Raw genomic sequence first — 10,186 nt, forward strand, 5'->3', positions numbered from 1 at the left:
AAAATTTCATTTTAAACATTTATTTACTATTTAGTTCCTATATTACGCTACTTTTGTTAACCCAAGACTTTTGTAAACTCATTTCAAGCACATACAGAATTGAGTGTAGGTTTGTTTTCGCAAGATATTTGAGAAATATTTCCGCTTCAGGGCCAAATTACCTCTTTATACATTGCTCTGGGACAATTTTGGGCGTCACCATACAGAAAGCTGAATTTATTCAGAACATTTTAATATGAAACACATGGGGATCAGGTTATATGCAAATACCCTTAAAAAGAGAATTCAAGAAGATGTGTCAGTTAATAATGTTTGTCTTAATAGACCCTCGATCATATTTAAAATGTACTTTACAAACAATGGCAAAATCAAATGAAGGCATAGATTGTTATATACAGGACAGCATACTTTACTATCCTTTAAAATTGTATTTAAAATACCTATTTGGCAACACTTTACAAGAAGGTTACAAAACATTTGCATAAGTAATGCATGACTCCTGATATATATATATATATATATATATATATATATATATATATATATATATATATATATATATATATATAATGCATCCAAATAAAGCAGGATGCATCATTAATTCCTGTTGCTCACTATTAACAAAAACAAATATTTACTGACAATGGTTGCAACATGTTTCTTTACATATCACATTTGAAATTTTATAGACAGTACATTTCAAAGAATGTGTGTTTCTCTGTAAAATTCTCCAAAAAACATGTATTTCTTAGAAAACTAAATCCTATGTTCCTGGGCTTTAAAGTTATGAAAGGTAAAAGCTTGTAACTGAGAAACGGTACTGAAGTGAATGCCGAGTTTAATCTGGCAATGAAATATGGTGCCAGCAGTGTAATGGAGAATGCATTCCTGTGCAAACATGTGAACTCCAAAACAGATGTTTTTTTTTTTTATAGACCATCAGAGAAACAATAACTTTTGTTTGTCTCATTTATATGTTTTTGCTATTATTTTTATATGCTTTGCTATGGTTTTATGTCCCTCTTTGTGCACGGATTGGATTACTCACACTCACTACTGGGCAAGTGAAAAGACACATTCCTAGCTGTAGCCCCTGGGCACTGGCATGCAGCAGCTCCCTACAGGTCCAAAGAGCCTTGGACGTACTCACCTACACTGCTCGCATGTCTATATGCACAGTGTTAACTTCTGCCTCTAATTCTGCTGCATCTTGACTTGGTAAAACTACCTTTTTTATGTATTTTCAGTACATTAGCAACATAAAGGTATAATATGCAGGATTTTACAATTTTTTTAATACAAAAGTAATCCCTCTCAATCATCCCTTATGACCCACTAGAAGTGTGTGGCGGTGTCTCCATCTGCCCTCTGCCTGGATATTCTCTTTTCTTCTTATTTTTCTGTGTGCGGGACGTTTATGGGCGTCAGGGCTTTGGTGTGTAACCACCAGCCAATTACAGCACAGGGTGTGAAGCCCGATCTCATTCCTAACCACCACTTTGTCCCCTCAGCGTCTCATACTGACGCACAAGACATCGGTGTGTAGAAAGTGGGGAAATTTGAAGACGAACGGGTTGTTCATACGTTGCTGTGCATGTGTGCGTGCAGGCGGACAGGCGGCTGTGTGTTTATTTGTCGTATAGTGCACACACAGGACACAAGTTTCGGGACACAGCTTTTAAAGTCAGCCAGAAAGTGTGATTAGTTTTGCTTTCACTTCTGATATTTTACACACATGAAAGAATAAATACTGTGGGCCTACATACGTTACTGTGATTATAATTGCATGTGAGTGAATATTGGGAAACAAATGAGTTGTGATGTCCCATTCATTGTCTCAATGCGCTGTACGCAATGTTAACATATTCTTTGTAAATCTTTACAATTATTCCACAAAAGAACCAAGCAGGCCTGCCTTGTTGCACAATCCAAAATTTCTTCAAAACTTGCCATTTTCAGCATGTAGCGTGCTACCTCGAAGGTTTTTTTCCCCGAAGCGAACAGAGTTTGATAACGGCAACACACAGAGACCGTAAGGCGAGGGACATGTTCCTGGAAATGATCCAGACTATGTTAACATATATGTGATTTGTAGTAAATGGAATAAATGTGTACAAAAGCTAATTAGATCACTTATGAATAAAGATATGGGGACCTATTTTAGCGATCTAAGCGCAAGGCGTGAAGTGCCTGGAGCAGGTGCGTTTAGGACATGTCCAAATCCACTTTTGCTAGTTTGACGGCGGAAAAAAGGGTCCGTGTGCCAGGCGCATGGTTCAAAAGGGTTGCACTTAGTGTCTTCATTAATTGATAGGTGTGTTTTGGGTGTAACATGCAATAAACCAATCAGTGTCATCTCCCATTCTCTTTAAAAGCCAGGCGCGTTTGGACCTTGGCGCATTGCTATCATGATGGCGGATTTGCACCGTAATATTGTATTTGTAATCTTTTGCATGTTTTTGTGCTGCTGTGCGTTCCTGTGTGTGTGTGTGTGTGTGTGTGTGTGTGTGTGTGTGTGTGTAACAAACATATTGTGCACGTGCTGTGCACGAACCTAGGTGCATTTCACTAATTTGCTGTTAAAATAACAACGAAATGCTACGCTATTGACTTTAGACCAGGTTTTTGTTGGTTAATGGCACGATCACTTCCCGCTGCCTCAAGATAGCAATACGCCCAGAATGCACCTGAACACACCTCCCTGTAAAGATGGGCGCAGGTACTATTTAAACGACGTGGGCGCTGGACGGGAAACTGTCAACTGCGTCGGTCTGAAACTAGCGAAGACGCCTGTGTCGGGCTTTGCGCTGCGCTGTGCCGTGTGCAAGATAGGGCCTTTGATCTATTTATTACATTCCTTGTCCTACCCAGTGTGTCAGTTTAGAGCAGGGATGCTGCATGAAACCCGAGGCTGATTGGACTTTCCACTGGGTCCTGGACTTGCTAATGCGTAGAAATCCCAGGGTTTATTCAGCTGGACCAGCTGGAAGATGACCTGCACTAACACAGGGATCCATTACTCCGGCCTTCACCCCCCCTCGCCAATCTAACCTAATAAGACACAGACTGTTAGCAGTCAGCTGGCCATTGCAACAGGGTGCCAGCTTCTCACTGAGGTTAAAAGTCTAAGTATTAATTAAAAGCTGTGTGTTTTGATTCCTGGCACTGACAAGAGGATGGATTCCAGCTGCTAGTTGGCCTCTGGAGGATGGTGGGTATTACACACTGCCAAACTGCAAGGCACTGAACCCGAAACTGTGTTTCAAATTAGTTTTATCCTTGTTTCTTATCTGTAAGATCCAATAAACGTAGTTTGTTATAAGATAGGATAAACCTTTATTCATACCCAGGGAGTAATTTGGTTGTAGAAATAGCAGAAAGCAGTAGTAATTGTAGAAAGCAGAAGCTGTACAGAGAAATAGAGAAAGTAAAAGAAAATATAAAAATATTTAACTTAAATAGAAAATCTGCACAAGAACATATGGAAACAACAATTGCAAGATACAGTGACAGTGGTATGTTTAAAGTGACAGAAATGGTGAAGAATCAAGAATCTGCAAATCTTTTGTTGTGTTGCAGAATACCAATACGTTCTCTTTGTTTTACCGTGCTGCATGGTAATGTCCATATTTGTTGTGTGTGAATACTCCAAACAACATATTTGGCTCCTGGCATTGGCATTTGACATGGATGTGATGAAGCTGTTTGTATGGCAGTGTGTCTTTGAGAGGTTAATCATCTATTATAATCATAATGAAGTGTGTTTTTCATGTGGTGTGAGAATTAGGGCTGTCAAATTGAATGCATTGTCATCGCATTAACGCTAATTTGTTTTAACACCATTAATTTAGTTACTTTTCTGTTGATGCTTGATCGTGAAGCCCAATGTAACTGTATAGTTCTCAGTGACATGTATGAATAACACTGCAGACTGGAGTCTCTGAACTTTGCGTTGCCTAACTTTAACGTATAATGAACCATGAGGCATGCTATCGTATCCTGATCCATATCGTCTCTGGCATGACTGGGCCTACACCATTTTAGGCGTCATTGCCTTCTCCACGCTGGGGACCTCTGGGATGCGATGGAGGAAGAGGGCCTGAGCCCAAAGCTGCAGCTAGAACTTTCTTGTTCATTTCAAGTGCCAGAGCCACAAACGTATTTCGAAACCTTTTAATTAATTTGTATCTCCGCCCCTAATGTTAGTGACCCCCCGACAAAGCTCAGATTATAACTCAAACCTTCCCCGTATACCTGCGTATACTCTCCACTACACCACCATAAAACCTCTCGCTCACCGTAGTAGCTTTGACCGTCAGCCCAGTAACATTTCTCTGTCGGGAAAATTAAGTAGTACTTTCTTTTCCTCTGAGGAATACACAACAGGTCAGAAGTAAACAGTTGGGTTGCATATTAAGTACTCTGGCGGCCTTCTGTAAGTTATTTCGGTATACAATTCTTCTGGAGAAAACTTCAAGCAGTAATTCTATAATAATATAGGAGGCCAAGCAATCGGCCCCTGGATGTTATCGTAGTGAAATCTGAGCTCAAAAGTCTAAAAACAACTCAAACTATGATACAAGGACTGAAAATTAGCCTACAGCTAGAAGTCCCACATACATTGCATTGGTTGCACTTTAGATGTAACAATGCCTACATGTATTGTCCCTGACAAATACATGTTTTAATCTTCATACATTCAACATAACATTTTTTTTTTAATTCCCCAGAATAGTTTGACCTAGTTCTGTTTAAAAAGGGTCAGGAGTAGGCACAGTTGTTTTTCAGTATTGCTGAACCTTATTGTGGTTGGCACCCTGATGAACTGGAATCTCTGAAGTCACACTGTAAGCCAATTTGCCTATATATATGTGTGTCTGCCTCAATGCACTGTGAGAAACGGAAACAATGTATGTATGAGTCACATTTCATTATGTTTTTGTGTGAGTTTTTTTTTTTTAGCATTTAGCGTAATGTGTGATAATCAAAGACAACCTATTGACAGCCAAGAGGGAATTTCTGTGTCCTGTTCTTAAAACAACATGCTGTCAGTGCCCAACATAGTTGAGCAACAGGCCTCAGAACAGCAGGAGGGAAAGAAGGAGGAGGAGGAAACTTGAAAAGGGTGGCATGTTTACAGAAAGTCCCTGTTTCCCCTCCAGTGTCGACTACCCACTCACACACACACACACACACACACACACACACACACACACATACACAGGGACAAGAGAAGGGGTGGGGAGGCGTGGTTGTTGGGGGTCTATCTATCAACTTCCTGTCGCTCCTTCTGACACATTCTTCTTCCCTTCTTCTATTTCATTTAGGTTTCCATTTACTGCTAAGTACCACATAAAACAGTGAAAATTAAAGGAGGATTGCATTTGTTTTTGTCAACTTAACACTCCTGTTATTTCAGTCTAAGTCCTTCTCGCACACACACGCGCACACACACACACACACACACACACACACACACACACTAATCAGTCTAATTTTCCTCCATCAACACTGTCTCACTTCTCACCTTTCCATTCACACCCCGGCCTTTCAGAGCGTCCCTCCAAGCGTCAAAGAACACTCAAGGTTTGTGTTTGATGGGATGGAATGACCAAGGGGAAAGGAAAATATTTCAACACAGGTCGGCACTTCAACGCAACAACGGAGTCCAAACAAGCACTAATACCAGAGGGGATGAGGATGAGTTTAAATCAACACGGTAACCTTATTAGGTTACCTTGAGCCGAGGGGCTCGCTGGATCACACGCTGGAGTTGACAGAGTGCAGATAATAGTTTCAAAGGGGATGGTAGCATTCACTGTATGATTTGTATGAAATTAACAGCGACTAATTCAGAAAGAAAAGGCAGAAAAATAAATGAACATTTGCATAGTCCTATTTGGAAAGTGCAGTGTTTACAATAGGACGTGACATAAATGCAAATGCAAATGCTTAATATAAAAAGGAAATACAATCGGTTTCCAGAACTACAAGCAAAGATGTCTTCTTTATTTATCCTACCTTTTTTTCATCACACCAAAATGCAATGTCAGGTGAAGCACCAAAGCTTATAATTTTCATTCATTTATTGGTTTATTTAAAACGGGGACAGTGTAGCCTACAACACATGTATTGCACCAAATATGTTAGAATGCTAATGTCCATCTGTTGTCTCTGGGCACAGTGCACATGTATTTAAAAAAGATAATTCCACATAGGCTAACACTAATGTACAACTGTAGGACAGTCCAGTGTGTATGCTGTAGAATAATGTTCTTACTATTTGCAGCTAAATATAATAAGAATGTAAAGAATGTAAAACTCTGACGCAGAGAAGGTTTAGATTAAAGCCATAACTATAGAGTAGTTAAAGGTCATGAGTCTCGAGCAAAGTACATTGAGTAATAATAACAAGTGAAACAGGAACAGAGTGTACCGCTTCGTGTGAGAGCAAATGAGGACGAGACATAACAGTGTTGTGTGAAGATACAAGTCCTTGTGCTGGAGAAGAAGAGGGGGCCCAAGAAAGAAAGTGTAAGAGATGTGGGGAAGAATAGATCGGGGCTCACAAGGTCTCACAGTCTAGCGATACATGGACCGGCTCCGGCTTTTTGTCTGTTGCTAGGGAAACTTAGTCTCTGCATGCTTTGTGATCCCACAGATCTGTGTATTGTAACTCTGATGCTTGACTGATTAAACACATGTATTTGACTTTATCTTATCGTCTTATTTGGCTATTGCTTAGGATAAATGTAATACCAATTCAACGAATGCACAGGGATATATAGTAGGGGTGTGCAAAAAAATCGATTCACATTCGTATCGCAGTTCAAGCCCTACCGATTTTTTTCTTTTTCGTTTTGTAATGGCGTATATACTACTGTCTTGAAATGAGTTTAGCTCGCCGTTCCCATAGATGGCACTGCATAGAATTCACACTGACGCCTGGGCGCTCTTGTTATAATCAAAAGAAGAATGAGTGCAGCATAAGTAGTTTAGTCGGCGCAAACAATGGCAAACCTCACAGAAAGAATTATTCAACCTGCTCCATCCTCATTGAAGGCGAGAGTTTGGGCACATTTCAGCTTTTATAACCTTGAGGGGAAGACGGAACTTGATAGGAATCATGCTATATGCAGGCTTTGCAAGGCGAAAGTTAAGTATTTTGGAAACAACACAAACTTGAGAACTCACATAGTACGCCATCACCCAGAGATTAACATTAAAGACATGGACAAACAACAACCTAAAGTACCTAACAGGCCAGTCAACCAACGCACTCTCTTTCAATGCTCTAAACTCCCACCCAACTCTGAACGAAAAGCTCTTTTTATTTTACAGTTTTATTTCATAATTGAATTAAATGTATTTGAAAGCTGGCCAAAGCTTCGCAAAAGTTAGAATTTTTGTATGAAGATATATAAATGTAATATCAAACTACATTTACTTAATTTATTTATGTCTACTGTAATTACATGGGAAAAGTAACTACATTTACATACTTGCGAATCGTTTTTTTAATCAAGAATCGTTTGTGAATTGAAAATCGATTTTGAATCAAATCCTGAGCCTAAAAATTTATATTGTTATATTGACATTTTCTGAATCGTGCACCGCTAATATCTAGGTCTTTTATTGGAGTCAGACACATTGTCCCAAAAGGGGGGACACAGAGGAGGTAATCCCCAACAATACATTCAGAGAAGTATTATCAGACCTGAATGACTACATGACTCTTTTTAACATTAGTTTTAAAGGTCCCATGGCATAAACATTTCTCTTTATGAGGATTTTTAACATTAATATGCGTTCCCCCAGCCTGCCTATGGTCCCCCCAGTGTGGGACTGGCTCTAGTGGCTGTAATTCTGCACCAAGGCTGAATTTCGGGAAAGACACTTCAGATACAGTATTAGGGGACCACTAAGGCCTATATAAAAGATACTTCAGATACAGTATTAGGGGACCACTAAGGTCTATATAAAAGAGACTTCAGATACAGTATTAGGGGACCACTAAGGTCTATATAAAAGAGACTTCAGATACAGTATTAGGGGACCACTAAGGTCTATATAAAAGAGACTTCAGATACAGTATTAGGGGACCACTAAGGTCTATATAAAAGAGACTTCAGATACAGTATTAGGGGACCACTAAGGTCTATATAAAAGCATCCAAAGAGCACCATGTCATGGGACCTTTAAACTGACTAAAATTGTTTTGTTCATGTAGCCTAACTGAAAAAGCAGTTTGAGTAAATGTTGCGTAGAGTAATGCTTTATTTATTTCAGCAGGCTATATATAATTGTCTCCCCTCTTTGATGATCTCGTTTGTCTTATTGCACCATGAGCTGTTATAATGAATTGTTTAAGGGGTAGGGGAGCTAAAGCATGCCGTATCTTATAAAGTCAGCAAGCACTGGTCATAAACAAAAACAATCCAAACTCAATAAGTTGTGTTTTTCAGAGCCAATAGAGGTGTGAGTTCTTTTTTTGTTTTTGTCCAGTGCTTTAAAGACGCAAAGAAGAGATGCTGCGCAAAGATTCCTGATATTTTAACTCAACTGCCAAACAAATACAACCCCCCCTTCAGATGCTCCGCCCCTCCAGATTCACGGACAGATAACTACCGACCGGCACATTCACATGCTGCCTCCCGCCTCCCACCTCCCCCCCTACCATCAACTGTCGTCGCCTGTTTCTGATTGGATGGGATATTGTTTTGGGGCTTGTGCACTCCTGCACTCCTCGTACACAGCCAGGTCTGTGTATTAACAAGTTACCAAATTTAAGTGTATTGGATTAACATCACTTACTATACCTTTAAGAGCTTGTTCAAAGCCTTAGCCTGGCCTAGCATACTGCAGAATAAATCAATTTACCAGAAGAGCTGATCAATAACACTGATCGAGAAGAGGAGGAGCCGATCAAGAATCCCTGATCCCCTTGAGAGCAGAAGGTGTTCTGTCCACACCTCTTCAGGGACCCCTGACTTGTCCAGACTCACAGCGGTCCAATGAGACTTCCTCCTGCTGGTTGATGTCATCATGATCTCAACCACTTACGGACCAATTAGGTGTTTGTCAGATTATTTTAACATTCCTGCTGATCATTTCCCCTGTCAGTGTATCCAGTTTCCCCTGTCTTGCAGATGGTTTAGTCGTTATATATACTTAATACATGGTCTGGGTGAATTCTCAATTCTGACTGGCTGCAGGGTGTCCATTAAAAAGTGATATAGGACCCCTACAAACCAGTTCTGGTGAAAGTGACTGTTTACTCTTCTAAATTGAATGCGCTACATTAAAAGAAAAGGAAATTGTTAATATTATTTCCAACACTGTGTAGTCTGCGCTAGCACACAAGCTGCAAGAAAAGTAAGTTACACTGCCCCTCTGAAGTTACTTTGTTTCACAGCAATCATCTCTCATTGCGTTCGCTGTTCAGATCGCTACTTCAAGCTGCGGCCGACAGTACAGTGGTCCTGAAAGATTGATTTGGGGACTATGACATGGCTGGATAGCTAGCTTGTCTTTTAAACATACTGTTAAATTACATTTACCGATTGTCAACCATACACAATGTTATTGACTTTGAATCTCGCTAGCATATATTAGCTTTATGGCTCATAGCTGTCTGAGCTGAAGGGGTTCTGTGAGCTAAGCGGACTAGAAATATCTCCCGTTGCTACGGTTGGAAAGTCGCATCTAAGGTCCGTCCTATTTACTTGAGCAGTGAACGCTTGTATCGCATAAGAACCTTATGGGATGGGAATGATTGTTCCAGGTATTAGTCAACAAGTTGAACTATGGCTTTCTCACTCATACAGTCATCTGACAACAGGCACACAACAATATGTCTGCGATTGGATGGTGTAACACTTCTGGTGTTTCCAGTTAACCATAGTCCTCATAAATCGACAGGAGATTAAAATTTACAACACAAAATAAGTGTAAGGTGACGGTCATCCGGTCGAAAAGAGTGACATCCAGTGGAAATTCCGGCACTATTGGATTTCCACCCATAAACACTGTGTTCAATGCAGTAAAGAGATGTAAACATATTTTATTTGTTTTGGCATGTCAGTGTGGATGACAAACTTGAAAATTATTTCAAAACGGTATGTGAACAAAATCCCCTTTTGACATTTGTAAGTCAACGTTCAGATGTCCTCAGCTTAGTGTGTAT

Source organism: Perca flavescens, chromosome 20 (genome assembly GCF_004354835.1).
Source record: "Perca flavescens isolate YP-PL-M2 chromosome 20, PFLA_1.0, whole genome shotgun sequence".
In the NCBI taxonomy this organism is placed as follows: domain Eukaryota; kingdom Metazoa; phylum Chordata; class Actinopteri; order Perciformes; family Percidae; genus Perca; species Perca flavescens.